Here is a 27,249-nt window from a genome sequence, read left to right on the forward strand (position 1 = left end):
CCTAACAGATGGTCCTCACTTCATCGCAGCCTCCCTGGATGCTGGATGAGTAGATGGAAGCTCCAAAAACATCCAGGCAGGAAGGACAGCGGCAGCAGGAGTCACAGGCAGCAGGAGTCACCGGATGGTCATGACAAACATCGCCCTTTGCCCAGTGTCTGGCAGCACACGATCAGCCTCTCCTTTTCTCACTGGGAGAGCAAAACTACTGAAGATAATCTTTTAGACACATACAAAAACCCAAAGTTTCCAAAACTGGGGCCAACCTTTTCTCCCCCAGGCACCTTAGAGCAATGGTGCTATTTGGTGGCTGTGTGGGATCAGCATGAAATGCAGGGGTAAGTCATCATAGCCCAGGTGCCATCTAGAAAGCCCTACCCACATGAAGGGAGATCTATAGGGGGTTAGACTGAGGACACGCAGACCAGGAAGGACCACTCACTCTCCATGTTATGAAGAGCCAGATATGTTGGGAAAGGTCTTGAGGGCACTAAGGATAAGGACTATGTCAAATGCACTATATTTAAGCGTCGGGGATCTTTTCCTCCAGACACTCTGGAGTCCCAATGCCTAGCCCTGTACCTGGCCCATAGAATGCATCACAAATGTATACTGATCATAAATATATGGTGGGTGGTAAATATATTATTACTAGGAGAGCAGAGGGCACCCAAATCACAGAGTAAAAAGAACTGAAAGAACTGGGCGTGTTTACCTTGGAAAACAGACAATACGGTGAGGGCGGGAGGCAAGGGAGTAATTGTGCTTACACAATTCAGCTTCATGGTAAAGTAGACAAAACATGATATTTGACATTAGAAGACCTTGGTTTGAGACACAGCTTTTTGCTACTCAGCTAACTTTGTGTGCCTCTAGAAGGATTACCTTCATTCTAAATATGAAAACATGTAATGAATGTTTCACAATTGTAGCTGTATATTAGGACATTTTTTAAAAAGATGCTCAGCCAGAAACAGTGGTGCACAACTATAAGCCTGGGTTCTTAGGAGACTGAGGTGGGGGGATCACTTGGGCCCAGGTATTTGAGGCTGCAGTGAGCCATGATCAGGCCACTACACTCCAGCCTGAGTCCAGCTTGGGCGACAGAGCAAGTCCACATCTCTTTTAAAAAATAAAATAAAATAAAATAAAGGCCAGGTGGGGTGGCTCATGCCTGTAATCCCAACACTTAGGGAGGCTGAGGTGGGAGAATCACTTGGGCCCAGAGATGGGGGCTTCAGTGAGCCATGATCATGCCACTGCACACCAGTCTGGGTGACAGAGTGAGACCCTGTCTCATAAAAACAAACAAAGATGTTCAGATTTTACCACAGTCCTACCATCTAATCTCCAAAGATGGTTCCATGAATTTATATTTCTAAAAAGCTCTTTAGATCATCCTAATATATAGCCAAATTTGAGAACCACTAACATGTACATCAAAGCACTGATATAATATGTATCTTTTATATGTTCTATATAGCTAATCCGTATAATATTTAGTAATATCTATGTCAATATATATTAAAGAATTATTCAAAATATGTGGGAAAGGGAAGGAGTTGTCCCACTGCAGAGCTCACAAAGCCAAAATAAGGAACTATGTGCTCTTTAAGCAGGGAAGCAGATTTTTACCCCTGAAATGTTCTTAAACCATTGAAAGCCGATCAAATATGAAAGATTAAAAGAGATTCCTAACAAATCAAATTTGTCAGAAATATTGCAGATGAGATTCCCATATGGATTGGATGGAGAGGTTGGATTAAATAATTTGTAATTCAACATATTAATAATTAATGACATGGCAACATTTATTAACCCCCATATGTAAAGTGTGTCTGGCACAACGTATGTGCCCTCATTTCAGCCTTAGAACCAAATAATGAGGAAGGTGGTTTTATACATTTCATTCATCAACGGGAGAGAAGTAGGGTCCTACTCATACCCTCAACTGCAACCAGGCTGGTTTCCCCACATCCTGTGAGGTCCCTGTACACATTCCTGCCTTTACTTTTTTTTTTTTTCCTCTCTTTTTTTTTGAGACAGAGTCTTGCTCTGTCATCCAGACTGGAGCGCCAGTGGTGCGATCTCCGCTCACTGCAACCTCCGCCTCCCAGGTTCATGTAATTCTCCTGCCTCAGCCTCCCAAGTAGCTGGGATTATAGGCATGTATCACCACACCCAGCTAATTTTTGTATTTTTATTAGAGACAGGGTTTCACCATGTTGGTCAGGTTGGTCTTGAACTCCAGACCTCAGGTGACCCACCCACCTTGGCCTCCCAAAGTGCTGGGATTACAGGTGTGAGCCACTGCGCCACGCCTGGCCTCTCTGCCTTTACTCACGCCAGTCCCAACTAGGAGAAACCCCAAGCTTCTCTCAATCAGAAACTTTCAAAGCAATTCAACAGTACCTTTTGTGGGGGGACCGCCAGCTTCGGCCTAGTGAAGAAGTGATTTTAAAATTCAGAAGCCCTGGGTCCAATGGACACCCACATCTCCCATTTCCCCAAGAGATGGAAAGAGTTTGCCTCCATTTAATCTCTTCCTCAAACACTTCTCTGTCAGGCCATGCTTCATGAAAACCTTCACTCTAAAGCTGAACAGTGCAGACCTCTATTGAAATAAAGGTTCTGTGAACTCCAAGCCTTTCTCTGGAGAAGGTTTTTACCAAATGCAGATGTAAAAGGTAACAATAGGAGAGGAAAAAGGCCTGTGTCCCAGGCCCGTGCACTTCCAAGGCTGTATGGACACCCATTCATCACCTGCACGAGGATGTGGACACTGTCACGGCACAATTACCTCAGCACCTGGTACATCAAAAGCACTCAACAACCACTTACTACTGAATGAAAAAAATAAATTAAAATGTATAAAAGATCAAAACTATGTCTACAATGGGGGAAAAGTTGACTCTCAGAGAGCTCCTAATGCTAAAAGTTTATAATTGGAGAAAAATCCCAAAATGGGTACTGGGTGACTACTGAGTGTAGGGCACTGCCCCACATGCCATGAGGATGCACACAAGAGCAGCAGGAGGGAAAAGATAAACAAGTAACAAGCTGAACATTATCTTAAAAGAGCAATACAAAATTTAAATAACAATGGTAATGCTTTCATAAGGCAAGATGTAATTGTCAAATGTATTAGATGAAGGAAAAAAGTCACTATTTGTCTTCAGCTATATCCTTTCTAGGACAAAACCGGTATGCAGCTAGGAACAATAATCAAAAACCCATTAAAGATCACGACTAAACACATCCACTTGAAAACATTTTATTTGCCACCATTTTTGTTTCAAGATGACAATCTGAAACAGAAACACAACCCCCAGTCTATCCTGAAACTCTCCTGCATGTATCTCACTCAGTCAAAACCATTCAAGACTTCACGGATTATCAGAGAACAGAGAGGCAGTGTAACAAGCATTTAAAAGTCAAGGTATAACAGATTCCTCACTCTTCAATATTAAAAAAAAAATGTTTCATATGACAAATTTCAGAGGAATGTAAATTTTAGAAAGACTCGGGCACAAAAATCCTACGACCAAAAGCTCAAGCTCACTATTATGCTGCCTTAACTGGTAGAAATGTAAATTAGTACAACCTCCCTGTGGGGCAGTTTGGCAATAAATAGCAAATTGTAAAACGTATTATTATCTCCTTATTGTAAATTCCTAGAAGTGGAATTGCTAGGTCAAAAGTATTGCAGGAGCAGGAGAGAAATGCATGCACAAGGGCGGTCCTGCCAGAACTGGCTATAATACCAAACAATGATCATAATGATACTGCAAACAACCTAAATGATCCTAACTAAGGGTTTGCGTAAGTCAATCATAGTGCATCGATATCACAGAAACAATGAAGGCGACAAATATGACCATGTAGGATACAATCACATGGAAAAATGCCTCTGACATACTGTTGAACAGAAAAAGCCGTCTGGCAAACACCACATATGATCCCATTTATATAAAAGTGTACACAACCATATGTTTATATATGTGCAGACAGACCTCTGGAAGGCTGCACCAAAATGTTACTGTGAGTTATCTCATAGTGATGAGATGAAAGGATTTGTTAGTTCTCTGTTTACTTATGTATTTAATTTTTTCTAGTATGCCTTTTCATTTTTAAACAAAATCATAATGCTGTTAAAACTAAACTTCCTTCATTTACAGATCACTCAATTCTGTGCAAAATGTGGGACTTTCTTCACCACTGATCCCAGCAGCTGAGTCCCAACTGTAGTTGTGGAATATTCCAGAATACCTCCATGCAACTCGCCTACAACCCTGGCCCTCCCTTCTTCAGGATACCGGGCAGGATTAAATGTGAGAGTAGTGCACTCCGCCACCCTGGCAAGAAAGGCTTGTATAGCCCATGATTTCCAGGCCATTCCAAGTGCTTCCTGAGTCCTGCCCCACAGCCTGCAGAGCTGGATGACTAACCCTGCCCCAGGAAGGAAATGAGGCCTCGCTGAGGATCAGAAGTTGGACCTCATAAAATTGCAAAGCAGATCACGTGTCCAACTCCCAAGCACAGCCTCCAATAAATCCCAGGAGGGTCTGCTGGGCCAAGCTCCTCCCTCTTGGTTCTAAGCCACCTCATCTGCAAGCAAAGGGACGACACTGGCTGCCCTGGAGTCATCAGACCCCTGCCCTGGAGTCATCAGGTGCAGAGGCCACAGACACCCCAAGAAGGCAGACAGAGGCCCAGCAACCCCCATGGGAAGCACTTCCATCCACCTGGCAGGTCCATGCAGCCTCTGGAAAATAATATGGAAGCCATCCTTGAAGCATCAAGAGACGTCCAGAGCCAGCAGCTGTGACACTAGATAGTCATGTGTAATGGCTCCCAAGCCTCACACCACACAGACTCCAGGAAGCCAGGCAACAGCTCTGTCTTCCAACTTCTGGAGCTATGAGAAAACTTTCAAAAGATCTCCAGAAGAAGAAGAAAGGGACTGAAATAGGGAGCCTGCAAGTCAGAATTCCCACTCTGAGCCAGGCACAGGCTCTTCTGTGCCTCTGTAAGCCCCAAGGCAGACAGAACGCTCATCTCCCATTTAGGAAACAAATACTCAGAGAAGCTAAGAGACTGGCTCAAGGGAACAGAGCTACTAGGCAGAAGAACTTCAAATGTATGTCTGATTTTTTGCTCCTCATCCCACAAGGCTACCTTGGAGTATGAGAAAGACTGCATTTTTCTCTTCTTGACTCATTTAGTCCGTTGTTCTTTCATCTGAAGAGCTTAACAGAAGACAGCTCCTACACACGGCTCTCTTTCCAGGTAATAACAAGCTCTGAGAACACCCAGAGAGTTCAGGGTTCACGCTGCCCCAAAGGATCTCCGAGAAGAACCAGCCGTCCACACAACCAGCTGGAACATCACAGTGATTGCCCCTGCAGGAGATGTATATAATAAAAATTGAATGCTGCAGCATGAACTTCATACATACTTGTCCTCTTGGTTTATTCATCAGAAATAATTATCTGTGCTTGCTTTCACAAGAGCACATATTTTATAGGGTACATTAAAATTTAATGGATTTTTAATAATATTGTAACTACTGCAAGAGAAAAACTGGAAAAAGCTGAGCCACATCTCTTTGTGGCATTTTGGTGGTTTGGCTCCAGCTTCGCAAAGAAAGAACTCATTTGGTGAGGAGGGGCAGGCAGGTGAGAGTGAAGAGCCCACGCAAAACGCTGGGTGGGTATGAAAAATGTTATATTTGACTACTGGCATGAGAGATCTGTGCTGAGGGAGGGAAGTCAAGAAGGAAAGATGCCAAATCAACAGGCATACTTTACCAAATGGTAAATTACACTGTACTTAACCTGACTTTAGGCAACTTGGGATCTAGTTCAGAACAGAAGGAGGACAGCGATGGTGATCCATGCGACACTTCAATTGTGGAAAGGCAAGAGTAGGTGCTGGCCAACGGAATAGAATGCAACTACAGGGCTGGAAGAGATCTGAAATCTCATCCAATGTCTACAAAGCCGAAATTTATAGAAAAGATAGCCAAGGCCCAGAGAAGTAAGATGAGGCCCAAGATCACAAAGGAAATTAGCAGGTCTTTATACTTCTGTTGGGCTTCTTCTATTACTGTGTGTGGCCCAGGTGAAAAGCATATACTTAAATCTAACCTGAATGGCAAAGATAATGTTTTCATGTCTTTAATAAACTGCCAGGTTGCAAGCTGCACATTTTTAGCCATTTCTGGGAATCATTAACTTTCATAAGCCATCCCATGGTTTTTATTTTGATATGCATCACAAAAGATCACTCTATTTTAACTTTTTGGGAAAAGTTTTTTCTCTCCCTACGGGACTCGAACCCACATATCTGAAGGACTCATTAAACAACAGAGTCCTATCTAGAGGCCAAGATGAGGTGGCTCCTTTGGTTCCTCACAGAAGGCTACTATACACGCACCCAGTACAGTCATCTGGGGCCTCCTGAAGTGTCACCAGCCCAGAGACCAGTGTCTATTTCTGGACAAAGAAAGAAACCCATGGTGCCCTGCCACCAATGATGCATCCACAGCCAGGCTGACTCACCCATTCGTAAGTGCACTGCCAAAAATAACACCTTGCCAAAATTACGTTGCCTAATCTTGGACAAAGTAATATCCAAATTAAAATGAAAAAAAAAAAAAAGGGCTTAAATGTCAAGTGATGATGGTGATTTATGTTGTACTGATTTATATAATGCGCCACATCTCAGATGGGCAGATTTTTCCATGACATCAAAGCAGGCCATGAGCAGGGTTAGCGGTGACAATGATGGCTGGAGAATGAGCATGGGTCTGGAGTTTGCTAGCCCTGGATTGAGCGCTCTCTCTGTCCCTTGGCAGCTTTGTGTCACTGGGCATGTACCTTCCTGTCCTGGACCCTCATTTTTCTCACCTGTGACAAGGGACACAAGAATACCTACCTCACAGGGAGACTGTAAGAATTACCCATTTATTTTATTTTATTTATTTATTTTTTGAGACTGAGTCTTGCTCTGTCGCCTAGGCTGGAGTGCAGTGGTGCGATCTTGGCTCACTGCAACGTCCGCTGCCCGGGTTCAAGCAATTCTTCTGCCTCAGCCTCCCAAGTAGCTGAGACTACAGGCGCCTGCCACCACGCCCAGGTACTTTTTGTACTTTTAGTAGAGATGGGGTCTCACCATATTGGCCAGGCTAGTCTCGAACTCGCTGGTGATCCGCCCACCCCAGTCTCCCAAAGTGTTGGGATTACGGGCGTGAGTCACCGTGCCCGGCCACATTTATCTGTTAATAAAAGCAGCTCGCGTAGTACCTAGCACACAGTGGAGATGCAATTAATGAGAGTTATTATTAAAAATATCTGGTATTTACTATCACTAAATATGATTTTAATGGATTGACGGTTCCTTTCAATTTTCACATGTAGAACTATAATTGTAAAGCTGTGTAACATTTGATAGTATTAAATATTAAACCACTGTGTAATATTAAAGCCCAAAATGTCAAACACTACAGCATAAACTACCTGACTGGCCTCCAAATGCCCTTTCCCCAAGGTGTGATTTCTATTTGTTTTGCTTTGTTGTTATTTTTGTGGTTTTGAGATGAAGCCTCACTCTGCTGCCCAGGCTGGAGTGCAGTGGTGCGATCATAACTCACTGCAGCCTCGAACTCCTGGGCTCAAGTGACCCTCCTGCTTTTGCCTCCCAAGTAGCTAGGACTACAGGCACATTTTTTGTACAGATGGGTTCTCACTATGTTACCCACACTGGTCTCAAACTTCTGGCCTCAAGCGATCCTCCCCACCTCAGCCTTCCAAAGTGCTGGGATTACAGGCCTGAGCCACTGCACCAGGACTATTTATTTTGTCTCAGTAAAAGTATACTGTGCCTGAGGAGGAGGAGGAGGAGGAGGAAGAGGAGAATGAATGGAGAGGAGGAAGAGAGGCAGAGAGGAAGTCCACCAGTAGTCTAGAAGGTTCTACATTCCAGGCTTTGTCTCTTACTGTTGCCGCCTTCAGGAGAAACCTCTCCTTCCGATCTTCCGTCCTGTGTACGCATCAGGCCTCCCACACGCCCCATGTTCACGCCCGACATACACACACAAGCTGTAACTATCTGCAGCTGGAGCTACTCCGTCAAAGTAATCACACGACCTCTCAGTGTCAACATGCGCTTCCACAGAGGGTGAGGGGACTGCCACGGGGCCATTAAGTGTGGACATTAAAAACGCTGATGGAGCTACAACACATTAACCTGTGGAGGAAGCCAGGCTATCAGCTGCAGCTCCACCGACATCATAAAAAGTAAAGAGGCCTCAGTAAGGGAACCAATATTACAGCCATTGATATAAATTATACCTCAGAACAGGGGAGAAGGGGGTGGGGTATAAAAATGGAACAAGTTCAAACTTCTTTTATTGTAATAGTCTCCAGTCGAGCATAATCACCAAAGCTATAGTGCAATACGATTGCCAAAACTAGACAAACATCTGTGAGATGGATTCATCTCAGAGGGGAGGCCAACAGCTTGTTATCATTAAAGCGGCGATGCTCGCTCTGCGCCTGAACTGCAGGCCGCCTTGTTACTGCGTTTGCGGAGGCAATTGTACCAGATGTTGGCAACTATCTTCAGATAGATGACAGGCACCTGCTGTTGAGGAAATGAAGCTCCTCACTGGCCTCTCTGATTTGGGGGTGGGGAGGATGGAGCAAGAAAAAGTGACCCTTCCAGATATCCCATGGGACCGGCACTAACCCAAGAGGGTGGGCGGAGCTTGCCAGATGGGCAGGCCAGCTCAGCTCCTGGTGCCAAAGACCCAAGAAGCGCCCATGGGGTGCTGGTGGAAAGATGGAGAAGTTTGGGAGGAATCTAATTCAGGCTGGGGAAGTAAGGAGCTCTGCGCCGACTCCCTCGGCAGGTTGCTGTTGGTAACGGTCTCGGAGACTCTTCAAGAGATCCTAAATTTGAAACATGGCTATGGACATTAATCATCATTAAAAGCCAAACAGGCAATTTTCAAACCATGTCATGCTGACTCAGATGGAGACAAAGGCTCCAAAAGCGGAGGAGAGCAAGGACAAGAGAGATAAATACCACCCATGCCACCATGGACAAATAGAAATCATGAGAGCCCATAATTCATTTTTCAGAGCGCCCCGAACGTCAGCCGCTAGTTATTTGACAGAAATGATTCATTCCAATGTTGGCAGGGCTGACCCACGTCTACCTTGCTGGGGGGTGGGCCTATGAGAAAGATGCTGATAAAATGCAACCACCTGCGTCCTGGACGCCGGAGGTGCAGCCTGACTCCTTTTCAGCAGAGGGCGGACAACAGAGCTACCCCAGGACCAAGCAGATGGGTTCAGTCCCGGAGCACTGGTGATCTCCTGACAAGGTCGTCAGATCATCTTGGCCTTCCATTATTTCTGGACAAGTAGTGATTCTCCTTCCTCTCAGATTATCAAATTCGAACCAGGATACCCCAAACTTGATTCATTCTTACTACGATTACTGACACAGTCTGACACCAACACCGACAACTGTCCTCAAAGAGAGGCAGCAGTGGGGACTCAGGGGCAGAAGCAGGCCCAGCCAGGGCCCACGGTGTCCTGACCAAAGACACCAAGGTCAGAATGTTATTCTTGAGTCACAGTTTTCTCATCTGTAAAAGGGTCTGCAAAGTCCCTACTAAGTCTACACAGCTAACAGCCCTAAACTGTTCTCATCACAACCAAAGAAATCAGATGGCTTGGTGCAGCTAGTAGAGAAATGTAATATAGCTGGCTGGCGCACTGGCTCACGCCTGTAATCCCTGCACTTTGGGAGGCCAATCCGGGTGGATCACCTGAGGTCAGAAGTTCGAGATCAGCCTGGCCAACATGTTGAAACCCCCTTCTCTACTAAAAATACAAAAAAAAAAAAAAAATTACCCAGGCGTGCTGACGAGCACCTGTAGTCCCAGCTACTTGGGAGGCTGAGGCAGGAGAATCGCTTGAACCTGGGAGGCGGAGGTTGCAGTGAGCCAAGACTGAGCCACTGCACTCCAGCCTGGGTGACAGAGCAAGACTTCATCTCAAAAAAAAAAAAGAAAAATGTAATAGTTGCGTTAAAGCCCAAGTTTTCTACCTCTACTGGAAGACCAATTTGGAGTCACTCTAATATTTAGCCACAAAACAAAATGAAACATGCCTTTTTAGCCTGTAATTAAGGTTGTTTCATGTCCTTAACCAGTAAGAACTTCTCTGCTCTATTAAAAAAAAAAAAAAAAAAAAAAAAAAAAAAAAAAAAACTCCATACTTCAAAGTTCCTAGGACAGAAATGACGAATTTTCAGAGAAACACTTACTAGAGAATACAGAAATCAAGGCATCAATTTAATTTCACACTCTACCTGCCTTGGACTAATTTGTGTAAATTACATTTCATACTAAGAACCTCAGCCCACGTGACCACAATGGAGAAACAAGCAGCTTGCATCAAATTGAGTTTTTCAGGTATAAATATATAGCTCTTTTTAGTGTGTGAATGTTTAGCTGAATTTTCAATAAAGGTTTTATATAAAAATTTCCAAGTGTTAATTTCCACCATTTTCATTGACATGTCAATGTCACTGGATTTTTACAGACCTAAAGGGTACGGATTAATCCATGTGGATCCATTTCTTCCTCTTTTAGAAAAATGATTACAAACAAATTCTCAGCTCATAGATGTGAGTGAGCAGAGTCAAGGACCCATTGCATGAAGCTGCGTAAAAGTTCCCACTCTGGCCTTCCATTTTCAGGAATGTGGCCAAACAAGTGTTCCATGACGAGCAAGCCTTCACACACATGTTTGTGGCTATGATCCTCTAGCTTGTGGCTACCACGGCCACACAGAGCACCTGTCCTTGAGCAACAGCACCCCACAGCCCAAGAAAAAAGCAAGACCCCAAAATGATCACTCCTTGCCTATTCACTGTAACAGACCTTATGTGACTGGCAGGGGCTTATGCCTGCTCTTAACTCTCCCTTAGTCCTTATTATTTGTAGCTATTTATTCTAAAACATTTTTCCAAATGTCTTGGAGGGATGGCATCAGACAACACAATGAACCTTTCTGACGCGTGTCTACATTAAAAGGATGACTATTTCAAGTGAGCATAGCCATGCCCCTAAAGTTTATTACCGATCCTGAAAATATCTTCAGTTCTATGAAATCGCTGCTTTCTTTGAGACGTCAAGTTGAGGACTGGGACTATCTATAGCAAGGGATAGCAACTTACGGCCCACAGGCCTGCTGCCTGTTTTTGTAAATAAAAGTGGAATTGGAACATAGCCACGCTCATTCATTTACATATTGTCTATGGCTGCTTTTGTGCTACAACAGCAGAACTGAGTAGCAGGGACAGAAACCGTATGGCCCACAGAGTCTAAAATATTTGGTATCTGACCCTTTACAGACAAAGTTTGTCAACCCCTGCTCTCTATGAACCTGGAGCTACAAATGAGAGGAGGAATAATAACAAGGACTCTGTAATTCCTAGACACTGGGAGGATGCAACAATCGTGAAAATAAATGGTATTTCTTTTTATTGCCTCTTTACAAAAAGGCATCTAGAATCAATACATTTGATTTGGGACACCTGATACAGACTTTCAACCGGTGGTTAAGTTATGGGTTTAGCAGAAAACCACTGACTTCAGTTGTCATTCTGTCCTAGGTGCACCTGATCCATCATCTCTGTCCATTTCCTTGGGTCGCCAAACCCCTTCATGAGCAGATCCCGGGTTAATCACATCCAGGAAGCAATAATGAGACTGAATTATAACTGAGACACCCTGACTAATGTTCCCTGAGGTTCTTTAACATAGAAAAGATCACATCTACTGTTCCACTCATGGGTCAAACAAGCAGACCTGCCTTGTGGCTTCTTGGGGGTTGAGGGGTAAGATCTCAGGGAGGAGACTGAACATGGCAAGAAAGGGAGCATCTGTAAAGCCCCGGGGAGCACCCTCAGCAGTCAGCATCTCTGGGCAAGGTGACTGCAGGCATCCAGATGTAAACTGCCTCCCTCCTTGCTCTGCAGCTGATGACAAAGTCAATCTCACCATTTTCAAGCCCTCTCCATTTGGTTCTTTCCAAAATGGGCAGGGGCAGGACTGTGATATCCAGCAGTGTGTGGGGCAAGTCATACTCTGGGCTTCCTCCTCTCCTCCACCTACCATGGCAACAGTGGTCCTTTATGGAGCCCAGAATAAATGTCTGTCAAGCACCTTTCCAGGTCAATGCTCAGGCTGGCGTTGAAGCACATGAAGACATGACCTGCCTTCAAGGGCAACCACAGGGAACAGGCGAGTCAGCTGAGGGAAAGGATGGGAGGCCTGGGAGAGGAGCTCCACAGCAGCAACCACCGTCCCCACCTCGCAGTGATGCTGGCAGGCTCTCCATTTGCTACACCACACTGCAATTCTGCTTACCACTATCTCTGCTCCTTGAACACATGCCCCACATGGATGGGTACCCCACTTCACCCATCTCTGTGGCCCCAGCATGGTGCTTAATACCTAGATTGGGTTCCTGAATGCAAGGATGGTTGGACAAGCACAACCACCTTAGGGCCTTTCAACAGCAGCTCATAGAGACCTTCTTCCTCCCCCTCCAGCTGTTCCCATGATCACCAGCATTCTTAGAGCTCCTGAATGTATTGTTCAGCCCCCACACCACCCCAGGAACTCCCCCAACTAACCTGAAGGTCTCCCTGAGTGTAGGCTGTGAGGCAGATCCGCCACACTCAGGTGTCTAAGAGAAACCAGCATAAGCACCCACAAAAGGACAACAACAAAGTGAGACGCTCTTTGAGGGAGTGGTGCACCGTAAAATATGGGCAGACACACCGTTGTCAAGAAGGGATGTTACAGACAGTACTAGAAAAATCCCAGTCCATGAGAAGGCAGCAATTTCTATCAGAATAGGCCTTTTGCAATAACTTGCAAGTGAATTACTGCGGCTGCTTCCTATGGGAGGGAAAATTATTTCAGGCGGCTTCCAGCCCCATGTGCCTCCTTTAATTCAAGTCATATGCAAGACATATTTATTGAGGGTGGAAGTCTCCCCATAGGTGTGTTTTAAGATCAGGCCACACTGGAGCACTCCAGTTAGCTTTTTAAAGCTGCCTTAAAAGAACATTTTTAATGCACCGTCTCCTTTGCTTTGAACTGATTTCTCATTGCAAACAAACAACCCCCTACAAATATCTGCTTTCCTCTGCTTCTCCTCTGGTCTCGGCTGCCAGGCAAGCACTGAGTGCTTGGGGACGCCACCATTAAGATGGTGGTTTTCAATAGAAACTTGGCATTTATCATAGTGAGAGTATTATCTTCTCAACAGAAGCTGACAATTTGTCCTATTCCTCCCTTGAGAGAATCCAGTGAGATCACATTTGCTTCCCCTGCATGCTGTTTCTCCTACTACAACATTTCTTTGCCTGGAAAGAAAATATTGTGACTCCTTGCCATATTCACTTCATTAGCATAAGAGGAAAAAAAGCCAAATCCTCCACTTAGCCTCCCCCAACACTAACTCCAGCTGGGTTAAATCTAGGAGGAGCTCAGAATGAAGACTTCCATGGTTCCGGATTTGTCAGAGGGATAGTTGTGGAGGGATGGGGGCAGAGACTGGGAGCAACTAGGAAACTGGCCCCAAAACCGTCCATTTGGCATACAGAGAGGGTTCTGTGCAGATTAACGGAGGGAGTTTATCAGAGGGAGTGAACCTGGTGGAAGTCAGCAATTTGGGGGTTCAGAAACACGGGATGTTGAGGGGAATGGGGGAGCAGAAAGGGAATGCAGGCAGGGGAGACTATCATTAAATACCCCTGTGCCAGACCCTAGGCAAATGTGAATCTTTTCATTCTTACAGCCCCATTGTAAATGAAATTGTATGCCCACTTAACAGATGAGAAACTAGGCTTGGGAGACAGTAGAATCAATAGCCCAGGTCACAATGCTAATAGCAAATGATCTGGATTCAAACTCAGGTCTGCCCAATTCCAAAGTTGAGAATTGTTCAACTTCACCCCATATAATCCCCCCATAACCCCACATAACTCCCAAGAGTCTGGCAGTAAATGCCAACAGCATCTTCGGTTCATTCAAGAGTCAAAAATGTACCCACAAACACATTCTCCGTGTCCACAGCCAGATTTCTCAACATCAGGGAGGACTGTGCTGTGCCTTAATGATGTTGGACCCATTTTCATTCCCCAGCCTGGCTGATCACAAGACGGCAAGCCTGGGACAGACACTGCCCAATGCCCGTCCAAGTACCCTCGTCCCTGGTGCCCAGAGGATCCATAACACCTATAAGCCTAGATGAGTCAATGCTCTCACCAGCTTTTCAAAGTTACTGACCTCCCCTGGTACCTCCCAATCAGCAGGTCTACTGCTTTTCTTAGACCAAAGACAAAAAGAAGAGAAGGAGAGAAGATGAAACAGAGATGCATATCCCAATTTTTACCCTCCTGACATCCTTCCCTCCTCTGTGTCTACCCTCTATGCCAAAACCTGCCTGAGAATCTACCGACTCTGAAAAGGGCACTACTGACCAGCTCACCCTGCCCAGATATTCCCTTAGTTCTATTAAGCTTTTGCTGTGGGTTGGAAATAGCTAAGGGATCCTGGGATGCAGGGAAATAATGGGTTTCACATAAGGAAATACTCCAAATAATGGAATATACTCTCTTAATGCCCCATTTTAAAAAGAAAAGATCCTTGCTGAGCATGGTGGCTCCTGCCTGTAATCCTAGCATTTTGGGAGGCCAAGGTGGGCAGATCCTCGCCTCCTTTTAAAGCCAGGAGTTTGAGACCGGCCTGGCCAACGTGGCAAAACATCATCTCTACTAAAAATACAAAAAATTAGCCAAGCATGGTGGCAGGTGCCTGTAATCCCAGCTACTTGGGAGGATGAGGCAGGAGAGTTGCTTGAACCTGGGAGGCAGAGGCTGCAGTGAGCCAAGACTGCGCCACTGCACTCCAGCTTGGGCAACAAGAGTGAAACTCTGTCTCAAAAAAAAAAAAAAAAAATCCTAATTTTACCCCTTGAAACTCCTTCTCCAATGACTGGAACTTCCCTGCCCTCCGATACAGAGGATCCATTCATTCCACCACTGTTTACTGAGCACCAACTACTGCTCAGGCCATAGGCCAGTCCTGGTGCTACAGGGTGAGTAAACAGACCCAGCCCCACTTGGTGGAATTTACAGTCAGGTCAAGGCAAAGAGGCTACACATATCTGACTTCTTGATAAGCCAAGATTCCCTCTTCCGTATTCCCATTATGGATTCTCTCAGCTCCTGGTTTCTTTCCTTGATGACACAATCTGTAATTATTTTTATTATTTCCTTGCTTGCTTTTGGCTGGTTCTCCGCCACCCACACCCCATGCTTGTTAAGCTACAAGTAAGCAAGGATCTTGTCTGTTCCACTCACCAAGGTGCTCCCGGCTCCTAGCTCAGTGCCTGGTATTCAAGGTAATCAAGGTCTGCTGAATGAATCAATGAACAAATGAATGATGCGTGAGGCTGTAGATGTAACGCCTTCTGGGCCTAATGAGGAAGGATGACTGTTTTCCTGCACTAAACAGGCCTACAATGCAGAGCTTTTCAAGATCGAAACCTCTTTGTTTTTATAGGTTTTCTCCCTCTTGCTTTACACTGAGTTTATTAACATCTTTCCGCCCCTTAATATTTGCTATAAATTTAAAAGAAGCCAGAAAACCAAGCTTATTAGAATCATATGTAAAGGAAAAGGAAAGAAAAACTTAAATGAGGATCTGAAAAGCTCTCCCAGGAGGCAAAATAAATGCAATAAACAGATTAGTGGATCAATATATATAAATATATTTTAACAAACATCAGCCAAATGATACTGGGACAATTTCCAGGCAGTATCCATTATCAAAAAAAGTTTAATTATTCGAGAAAGAAATGTAAAGAGTTCATCAGAGGATCCACCCAGAAGAACTCTCTTTGGGCCCACATCGGTTCAACTCTTTTATCAAAGCCAGGGCAACCGGCAAGTCAGTTCCACAAACTGGAAGCAGCGGGGTAGCTGGATGGAACTCGAGGTACATCCCATCAAAAATTACACAAAACTGAATCGTCGTCTTTATGCTGAGAAGATGCAGGAAAGGCTTTTCAGTTTGCATCATCGCCAGGGTGGGTAGAAGAAGTGAGCGGTAAGCTCCCCCACAGAACAGATGGAAAAGATGACGAGAGAGAGAGTATGTGTGTGTGTATAAAGGCTGTTGCACTAGCAAGCCTACGGCTAGACAGGACTAGAGTGGAAACTCCAGAGTCTCAGAGGACCTGAGTCTTCAACCTCTAAAATAACAACACCAGCTCATGTTTCTAAGGTTAAGTGCTCACTTTGTTTCTTAGCAGGATGCTAACAACTATATGTGTATTAGCTCGTTTAATCCTCATGACAACCCTGTGGGTTAAGGACCATCATTATCCCCATTTTACAGATAAAGAAAGTGAGGTGGGAAGAAGTTAAATGACCTGCCTAAGGTTACCAAACTAGTAAACAGATAAGCTGGGTCTGATACCAGACAGACTGAGTGTAAACAACCCACGCTCTTATTAGCAGGCAATATGCTCAGCCAGAGGGGTATGAAAACCATACAGCCTGAGGGCCAAAACCGGCAGCCTCCTGATTTTTGTAAATAAAGTTTTACTGGAATATAGCCACGACCATTCATTTTCATATTGTCTTTGGCTGTCATTGTGATAGCATGGCAGAACTGAATGGTTCTAGGAGACCATCTGGGCCACAAAACTAAAAATAGTTATTATCTGGCCTTTTGCAGAAAAAGTTTGCCAGCCCCTATGCTAAGCAGTAAACAAAGAGATTCTCAACTTTCCACCCATGTACTCCTCCTAAAGGCCAAGTACATTAAGGGACAGCCCAGAATGAACAGGAACTAATGCAGCCCGAAGCTATCCTGAAGTGTCTGGAAGTATCACAGTGTTTCAAAAAAGAATTATGCAAATATTGCATTCTGTACCATAATATTTGTTCTAATATAAAATCTTTGAAACAAACTGGCCAGGCGCAGTGGCTCACGCCTGTAATCCCAGCACTTTGGGAGGCTGAGGTGAGCAGATCACGTGAGGCCAGGAGTTTGAGACCAGCCTGGCTAACATGGCAAAACCCCGTCTCTACTAAAAATACAAAAATTATTCAGGCATGGTGGTGCACGCCTGTATTCCCAGCTACATGGGAGGCTGAGGCAGGAGAATTGCTTGAACCTGGGAAGCGGAGGTTGCAGCGAGCCGAGGTCGCGCCACTGTACTCTAGCCTGGGTGACAGAGAAAGACTCCAATAAAAAAAAGAAAAACAACCAACCAACCAACCATAAAGTCAGAGTGACCTGCCTCAAAGATGTACTAGTAATTCTTCCCCCCGCTGTCCCACCACCAGACGGAGTCTTGCTCTGTCGCCCAGGCTGGTGTGCAGTGGTGCAATCTTGGCCCACTGCAACCTCCGCCTCCCAGGTTCAAGCAATTCTCCTGCCTCAGCCTTCTGAGTAACTGGGATTACAGGCGCCCGCCAACACGCCCTGCTAATTTTTGTATTTTTAGTTAGAGACAGGGTTTCACCATGTTGGCCAGGCTGGTCTCGAACTCCTAACCTCACGATCCACCCACCTCAGCCTCCCAAAGTGCTGGGATTACAGCTGTGAGCCATCGTGCCCTGCCATACCATAGTAATTCTACAGCACTACAAACAACTGGTCAGGGCCACCCCAAAGGAGATCACCTCAGGATAAACAGCTTAACAACAAACCCAGAATACTCACCCAGAAAGTCTAGATTTGAACCCTGGGCCCCACTGCTGTCTGACTGAGGGGTCTTACATGTAATTTATGCTCTCCTAGTCTTCCTTACCTAACTTTAAAAAAGGATAATTATCCTACCTCACAGGGCTGTTGGGACAATTACAAGGTCAAAGATATATGAACAGTTCAGGCAAACAGGAGTCCCTAAATCTGAATACAAATGCCAACTAAGCTGGAATGGAAAGCACTGATATCAATACGTCCTCCCTTTTTGCTAAGAAAACAAGTCTGTTGATAAAAGAAATGGGGTGCTCTTATTAAAGAATAAAAATCAGCCAAGTGCGGTGGTTCACGCCTGTGAGGCTGAGGCAGGAGGATCACTTGAGTCCAGGAGTTTGAGACCAGCCTCGGCAACATGGTGAAACCCTGTCTCTACTAAAAATACAAAAAAATTAGCCAGGCATGGTGGTGCGTGCCTGTAGTCCTAGCTACTTGGGAGGCTGAGGTTGGGGAATCACCTGAGCCCCAGAGGCTGAGGTTACAGTGAGCCGAAATCGCGCTGCTGCACTCCAGGCTGGGCAACCATAGTAGACCCTGTCTCTAAATAAATAAGTAAAATTAAAAAAACAAAACAAAACAAAACAAAACACTGTTTCCCTATCAGAGAATCTGCAAGCTCCCCTGCAAACTACTCCAGCATTTCATCTCCCTGTTGCTTTCCATACCCTTGTCATTCCATAAGAAAGCTGAGAATAAGATCAGGAAGCCCATCTCTGATCATTCCATACGCTCACTTACTGTTGCTTAAGTGAAAAACACCTAAAATTGTTTTTTCAATACTAACACTCCATAAGCAAATCTGAAAATATGTACCTCTGCTGCCAATTATAAAAGACGGTTAGCGACCTCGACAACCCAAAATCTCTAATTTACAACTAATCTACTTTCACATAACAGACTAATCTACTTTCTATAACAGACCACCTAAAAACGACTTCCTGTAAACAAACCACTCTGTTGGGGTTTCTTTCTTTTTTTTTTTTCTATTTAATTAAATCCTTATTTTGCTCTTTTACTACAAGAAGCTCACTTTTCACTACATTGGGGCAGAATTTTTTTTTTCAAGAGACACAGAAATAATCCCCAAATAGAAGCCCAGAGGGGTGCACCAACAGACAGACTGTGGGTCTGTCTGACCTGCCTTCAGCGGCCACTTGCTCATCTAACACTGGCCGGCCTGTGCTCACACAAGGCCCGATGCTGGCTGTTGTCCCAGTAGCTGGATTAAATCAAGAAGGCCGAATGTAAACAGGTATGAAGTTAGTGTTCTGGAGCACACAGGAAGTAGTATTTAAATCTCCTTGGAGGTGGGCAAGGAAGGTGTTGACCCTTTCAGAGTGTCAGGCCTAGTGTCTTCACTTCTCCAAACTCGGCTTGAAGGTGACCACCACTTCATTCTAGTTTGCAAGGCCCAAGTTCCTGGAAACCCCCTTAGTCACAGGCAAACCCAGGCAACCAGTCACCCTACCTGCATCCTGCCCAGGTCTTCTCTCTACAAGGAGGAATCATCATAATACTGAGTTGGCTTGTGCTCTGGCTCCCATCCTCCCCGTTCTTTTTCCTTTCTTTTTTTTTTTTTTTGAGACAGAGTCTCACACTGTCACCCGGGCTGGAGTGCAGTGGCACGATCTTGGCTCACTGCAATGTCTGCCTCCTCGGTTTGAGAGATTCTTTTGCCTCAGCTCTTCTGCCTCAGCCTCCGGAGTAGCTGGGATGACAGGCGCCCACTACCATGCTCAGCTAATTTTTTGTATTTTTAGTAGAGACGGGGTTTCAGCCTGTTGGCCAGGCTGGTCTCAAACTCCTGACCTCGTGATTTGCCCGCCTCAGCCTCCCAAAGTGCTAGGATTACAGGCATGAGCCACCGCGCCCGTCCCTGACTCTCTTTCATCTGTCTCCCACTCACTACTTGCACCAAGTAATCATCAACCTTTCATGGTAACAGCCCCTCCATCAGATTCTTCCTTCCTGGAAACATCAATGGTCACACAAACGTCCCACAAAGAAGAAAGGCCCATCACCTAGGCTGCAGAAGGTATGTGGCCTTGCAGCAAATCAAATCCCACTTTGCCAGTAACTCAACTTAGGAAGACAACACAAAGTGGAGGAAGAAATGGAAGCAGCATACACAAATTCAATCTATTCCATCTCCTATTTATTTTATGCAAAGTTTTCCTGGTCCTCCTTAATGCCAGCTTTTCCTCCGCCATTTAATCTCTGCTTCCATTTCATTCTTAGAGGCCTGTGATTATTCTAATTCAGCATTTGGATGACTTCATTTCCGCTCAAGTACACCCAGGTCAACTTGGATAGAAAAGAAAGAGGAGGAGAAGAAAAATAATCAGCTAAAAGCTATTAAATATCATCCGTGTGCCTCATGATTGGTTTTAAAGGCAGTGGTGAGGTTAGCAACAGTCAGAAACTCAACCCTTCCGCCTCTTCCTGCATATTAACATTTTTTTCTGGGGCTCTCACTAATATGGCTTCGAATGTAAATAAAGTGCAGATTGGCAGCCCACTTTTAGCTAATTCACAAATACCAAGTCTGAATATACGGAGCTGTAAAAATTTAGAGGGTGGTAACTCGACAAATCCGGCCGGTCTACGGAGAGACTATTTCTAAGAGGACAAAAGAAGAAAATAAAGAAGGAAAATGGAAGAAAAAGAAAAGCATACAGGACCTGTGTAAGGGGGTATCCTACTGATGGTGGGGGGCGGGCGGGAATCTCCATATCAATGTTCACTCCACCGAACAACAGAGTTCGATTTCAATGCCAAGTCTAAATGAACTGCGCTTTCTCTTCCATAAGAACCACCCCTTGCACCCACTGGCACAAGCTTGAACCATGATTTCTGGTACACTTTCAGTTCCCACTGAACTACATCTAGGGAGAAAAAGGCTTTATTTTCTCATGCTAACAACTCCATTGTAAGTGACGTCTTCAGAGGGCCCAGGAGGACTCTGGGAAGGTGAGCTGGTGGAAGGACTTCATACCCGCCCCCGCCCCTACCCACCCAGGGCTCATTAACTCCTTTGTGCCCAAGGGCTCCCCGACCGCTGACTCTCCTCTCCTTGCCCCAGCAGAAAAAGTAAATACAGCTAAATCATACCAGGAAATGCGGTCAAACAGCAAAGCTGAAGTCTGAGCCTTGTTCTTCTATTGAGCCTTGTTCCTCTACCTACTATGCAAATGCATGTGGCATTTGATTAGCATAATCTCAAAGTTTTCCCAGCTTGCTACCCAGAAGGCATCCTATTTTTCTATTTGTATATATTAAAACACTGTTAACAGAGCAATAATAATGTCTGATGCCTTTGCCTAACAACAGCTGGCTATATTTTATATACTAAGAGGGAAATGGGAAGTTTTCCTAGAAACCCACTATCTATTTCAGGATCTCCTTTTTGAAGCAAAAATACGAAAATTTAAGAGAAGTGACGTTAGGGTGCTCAATCTTTAGAACTCGATAACCTCCACTGGCTTCAGCCGAAATCAGTCTACGGAGGAAAAGTTTACCAGGAAAACACAAAGCTGTTTAGCAGAAGGGTTTACCTGCAAACCCCCGGGATCATATTACTCATGGGTAAGGCTTGTTTGCCTCTGCCACCTGGCCTAGAAGGTGGAGGAGGCAGATGAAGCAGGATTCTCCTGTCTACTCACTGTGCTGTTTCCCACTGAGCAGCCTGGCCAGGGGTCAAGGGGCAAATAAAGTCCCCTCCCCTTATGACACACTTCTAGAGGGAGAAGCTGACACAAACCAGGCAGAAAATTAATAAAACATGGGGACAGTGTTGGCTTTGTTCTGGGCCATTAGAGGAAGAACATTTAAACACAAAAGTAGCCTTCAGCCCGGGAAGAGAGAGCACATGGTCCTTCCTGGTCCAGCCTACAACTGTCGTTGAAGAAGGTCTGAAGAGCAACACCCAGGCTCCAGAGGACAGGGTGAGGCCCGGGAGGCGGACCCCTCCCCGGGCAACCCACCTGCACAAACCACTTCAGAGGACGAAGCCTCACGGGAGCTCAGATGTCCACAAAGGACACATAAGACTTTTGTTTTCCAGGCCTCCTCTGAGAGAACCACACGGCACAGAGCTCTGTTTATCTACGACACACATTTAAAGCAAGAAAACACTACCTGAGGATCACAGTCCACTCTCAGGCATATTTATCTTCTCACAGATCTCATGCCTTTTAAACTTCAAAGGACTTTATGAGATTTTTATTCCAGGCATGACTCTCCTCACACATACCAGGTATGACTCTCCTCACACATACAGTATCAAAAGGGGCATCTGCGTGGGGGCCATGAATGCAGCTTCGCACCTGCACAGAAAAACCTGGAGCTGGGAGGTCACAGGCACTCAGCACTTCTCGGTCCGCACTCTCCGACGATCGCCCACACTGGCCGGATAAACGGGAAGGTCTCATTACATTAAAACACCAATTCACTCCTGTTTTCTTTTTTCTTCCCCCAAAAAGCTTTCACGCACCACTCTCCAGAGCTCAAGTTAACTTTTATGGGCCCCCACACGGCCCCAATCCGACGCAAAGGGCTCCAAGGATCCTTTAACCTGGTGTCCACAGGGATCTCCCACTTTGACAAGACCTCAAGAGCTGTTAACTTTCTACGCTGGTTCCTGGAAGGCCTTTTCCTCCCGGCCACCACAGTGAGGGGCTGGCACAGGAAGGGGTTAAAGCCCTCATGTCAAACCACAAACTCGGGCACTGGCCCAGAAGGGACATGGGAACCAGAGCAGCCCGTGATAAAGGCCGGATTGTAGCAGCCCACTGAATTGGAAATGACTTGTAGGCCTAATGAAACAGAACTTTGGCAGTAACACAGAATGAAAGGAATGGCACAATAAAAGGCAGGAACAAAGGGTGCAGAGTCGTTTCAGCTTAGCAAAATAAGCTCACTTTGTTGTTGGGGAAAGCCAAAGCCGATTAGGATAAACCAATGACTAAGCATAAGTCTTCCAAACTAATTACACAGTTCACCATGTGAAGTATAATTGGAAGCCTCCAAATGCGGGCTGCTTTGCTTTCACAGGAGTTCTAGAAAGTGAGAATTACCTAGCGAGCTCGGCACTGAGCTGCTCTATCATTGCCGGGAACAGCTGAAAGGTGCGGAACCGCTCCATCCGGGACGAAGCCGAGAATTCATTAAGTTTAAAGGCCTCTTTTTGATCTCCGAAATCCTATAAGTGAGAATTTAAGAAACCGGTACTTGAAGGAGGGGCCTGAAGGGGAGAAGGAGGAAGCCCGTGTATGTGGAGTGTCTTTGATCCAGTGCATTTTAATTACCAGGCTGGGCTCTTCCGGGTGGCTCTGCCGGGAGAACAGTGCAGAACAGGCCGCCTCGTCGTCAGGGTCTGCACGGGCATATCTGGAGCATCATTTACCTGCCATTTTTTGGAATGGCCTATATACATCATTCCTGTGTGTATGAAATCAGGAACAAGATAACGTCCACTAAGAAACCCAGGGCAGTAAAACAAATTACTGTATATCGCCGTTTTTGACAAATGAACAAAACCGGCTCCTTCTGAGAAAGAGGCTGCTTGGTGGTAAAGTGGGAGGTGGGGCTTATAAACAGTAAAAAGGAGTGAGGGGTAGGTTGTACACAAACAAGTGACTATCCAGGCTTTCCTCAGCATGGGCTGTGTGATCTTGGAGAACTTCCTCACCTTTCTCAACATCAGCCTCATCACCTACATAATAGATTTGCCAACCATCTCACTTGACATCCTTGAGAAGCACATTGTAAAATGCATTAGAAAGCTTAGCACCAGTAACTCCCATTCAGAAACAGCACACAGTAAAAGGATCTTCATAGTAAAACCTGGACCTCAAAAATTCCGAGTTTCATTAATTACATCTAGCCGGTGAAATACGGAGATGGAAATACTATAACAGTTTTTCTGGCTCTTACTCATAGGATGAAGTTCCAGTTTATAAATAGTGGCTTTTTCCAAATAAAGAATCCCTTCACAGTCCCTGCGTCATGAAGTCCCAAAATAAACTCTAACATGGTTTAGACTGCTGATTATATACCATGCTTATTACTACTGACAATGAATTATTTTGGTTATAGCCTATAGATACCTTAGATTATAATCTATCCATCCTATTAATGTTTGAATACTTTACTACATTACTGACTTTTCAAGCTTAAAACTAACCTTAGGAATCATTCAGTCCAGGGGTCAGCAAACTATGGTCCACAGACCAAATCTGGTTCATCACCTGTTTTTGTAAATAAAGTTTTATTGGCACACAGCTACATGCATCTGTTTACCTGCTGGCGATGGCTGCTTTCATCCTACAAGAGCAAAAGTGAGTAGCTGCAACAAGGACTACATAGATTGCAAAGCTGCAAATATTTACTATCTGGCCCTTTTTATGTTTTCCAACCCCTTTCCTGAGAAGAGAAACTGAGGCCAGCAAAGGAACAACCTGTCAAGCTGTCCCAGGGAAGTCAGTCCACTGTCAGGCCCAGCATGAAGCCCTGGAGTATCTGCTGCCTTACCCTTCTCCAAGGACAGACAACACCGGAACATCTACCCAGGGGTGGGAGTGGCCATCCTCACCCCTGGGTAGCTCATGGTGACGTGTGGATTCTGCCAACGTGTTAGCTGTTAACCTCAGTTGGCAGAGTCCTTACGCCAGTGGCCAAGCTTCGTGACCTCATCTTAAATATAAACAAGTAACGATGTCTCTAACCTGGGGGAAGGGGGGTGAATTTTCTGGGAGGAAGGTGGAAGAAAAACACAAAAGAGTTTACAAGCCTCCAATTTAAGTTATTTAAAGCTCCCGGTGTGTCATTCTGTACCCACTCCACTTACAGTAATGACATATTTAAACTCCCTTAGCTCAGCCCCTTGATAACAGTCTTACCCATCTTGATTGCCACCTGAAATAAACAGTTGGAGCAGCTGCCACCTCGGGCACGGTGGGATGGGGAGAGGAGAGAGGAATGACGGCAAGGAGACCTAAAAAGAGAGTGGTACACCTTGCATGGAGGCTGTGAAAGGAAAGTTCTAGACTTGGAGGAAAAGGAAGTAGGATGTAAATTCTGGCTCTTACACTGTCTTACCTGGGTGACCTCTGCTGACACTCAGCCTCCCTGGCCCTGACTGTCTACCTTCACCAAATGGACTGGATGATACCAGTATCTGTTGCACAGGTAAAAAGAGGTGATGAATGTCCAGGTCCCCAGCACTCCGGGGCACACTGAAGGGCACAATATCTTCCTGTCCTTTGCCTCCTGCCCACCCTCAGTCCATCTTGGGGACTGATCAGCAGTGGGAACAGGGCGGAGAGTTCAGATGCTGTTATCAGACAAGCCTGGAGGGGGAGTCCACACCCAGCTCTACCTCCTGGAGGGCTGTGACCCTGAGTCCAAGAGACAATCCCACCAAGACCCCACTTAACAGTCTGCAACATGGGGAATACCACTATCAGCCCCCCAGAGAAAAATTAAATGAGATAATGTGAATAAATGGCCTGGCCTAGTATCCCACACTTTGCACTCACTATAAATAATAAAATTACATCTCATTAAATTGCAGTTGGTTAAAGATAGTCCGAAACAATTTCACACAGTTATAAATGTGTGTCCACAGGGGTGTGCACATGTGTGTGAATATACTTCAAGCAAGTGTGTGTGTGTGCGCGCGCGTGCACGCGCACACATTCATTCTGTTTCCTGCAACGAGAATATAAAGTACCAAAGGGGAGATGCAGTCTGTCAATTTACTTGTTACCTCCTTTCACAACCACTGGATTTACTCACTGTACTGCTCCCAAGGCCCAGCAGCAGAGTCTCCCTGACTTTGATCATTCTGGATTCAAATACGTTACGCCAGAATCCTGAGAGGTGGTGAGTCCTGCCCAAGGGGACACATACAGTAACACCAGCCACCAGCCAAATGAGAAATAAGCTATTCTGAAGACAGACACAAATAATGCACAGAGCCTATGTATGAGAAAAAAAGCTACTAAAATATGAGCATTGAAGAGCATTATGACTTTGACACATTCAAAAGCCTCCTTAGTCTTTTAATAAAACACTTGATAAGTCTGCACATCCCGCCACAGTCCACAAACATTACTGCAAAATTAACTGGGCAGCTTCAGACCCGGCGAGTGCCATGCCAGGGAAGATGGTTTGTGACTGCTTCTCAGACAAAAGGACAACTGTTCTAAGGGCAGCAATGGTGGCCACTGTGGGCATGGCCAAAGCTTGCAGTATATCTTACTGCAGGCATACTGGGTCACAATGACAAGTGTTAATGAAAAACAACAGAGACAGAAACAGAAATAGAGAAAGGAAGAAAGAGAGAGAGAGAAAGAAACCAAGGGTTGGGGACGTGCAGAGATGTGCTATGTGTTGGCAAGTAGAAGCCTGTTTGGAATACTCTAAAAGCCCATCTGGGCAGCACCGACTTTCCTGACACAAATAGGCCCATGAGATTCCAAGGCAGGTTATGGCTCGAAAAAGAAATCCCACTTCAAGTTTGCAAACACTACCCCTGGACTTGTTTTAAAAGCAGAAAGATACCAAACAGGGCTCATCCTCCAGAGCTTTCCATTATGCAAGCCGGACCTGTCTCGTTTAATTATTTCCAATCCCTCTCCCTAGGCAGGGTGGGGCTGGGTGATGGACAAATCCCCCTTACTGCTTTAAATCAGTCTGGAAGAGAGAAGTGCTGTAACGTACACAGTCATCAACACACTTGGCTATTCTTTAGACCCAGCCAGAAGGAATCCATCCCCAGCGGACAATACCAGAAAGGGCCATGGGGGAGGCCTTTTCAAAACCAACCTGGAAGGGCAGCTCAGAGTCACTCAGAATGCAAGGCTGGGCTGGAGGAAGCTGGCTTTCTCTTTGTTGCACGATCTCTTATCCAGGCAGAAATTAATACCAGAGACAAGAACATCTCCATGTTGAGGCTGAATAAAGGTCATGGCCCTCATCCCAGAGAGTAGTTCACAAAGGTCACACCTGGGGACAGGGTCATAGCTGCCCATCACCCTGGGCAAACCAACAGCACAGAACCTTCAGCCTGGCCAGTGGGCGGCTGTGCCTTTGTACCCACGGCAAACACGACAGCCATAGTGGGAGGAACAAGTGACGGAGCTTAGCAAGGGCACCATGTCTTCTCAGGACGCCTCAGCAGCTCTCTCCCACGTCAGCCCTGCAGCAGGGAAGACCCAGACCTGTGCAGGAGGGGACTGTTCCAGACCTGGGCTCCCACGCAATGTCCACAATTACTCAAAGATGCAGGACGCAGCCTCCTTGAACCTGCCGTTTCCACAGGAGCCAGAGGAGGGTGGTATACACAAAAGCCAACAAGGGTCAGCCCTACTAAG

At 45.5% G+C, this 27,249-nt stretch overlaps 1 protein-coding gene across 14 annotated transcripts in view; it reads right to left on the reverse strand.

Moving 5' to 3' along the window:
* Positions 1-27,249, reverse strand: part of MSI2 (musashi RNA binding protein 2) — a 468,587-nt gene that overhangs the window by 295,517 nt on the left and 145,821 nt on the right. The gene's annotated exons all lie outside the window — the stretch shown is intronic.

This window comes from Papio anubis, chromosome 17 (assembly GCF_008728515.1).
Source record: "Papio anubis isolate 15944 chromosome 17, Panubis1.0, whole genome shotgun sequence".
NCBI classification, from domain to species: Eukaryota; Metazoa; Chordata; class Mammalia; order Primates; family Cercopithecidae; genus Papio; species Papio anubis.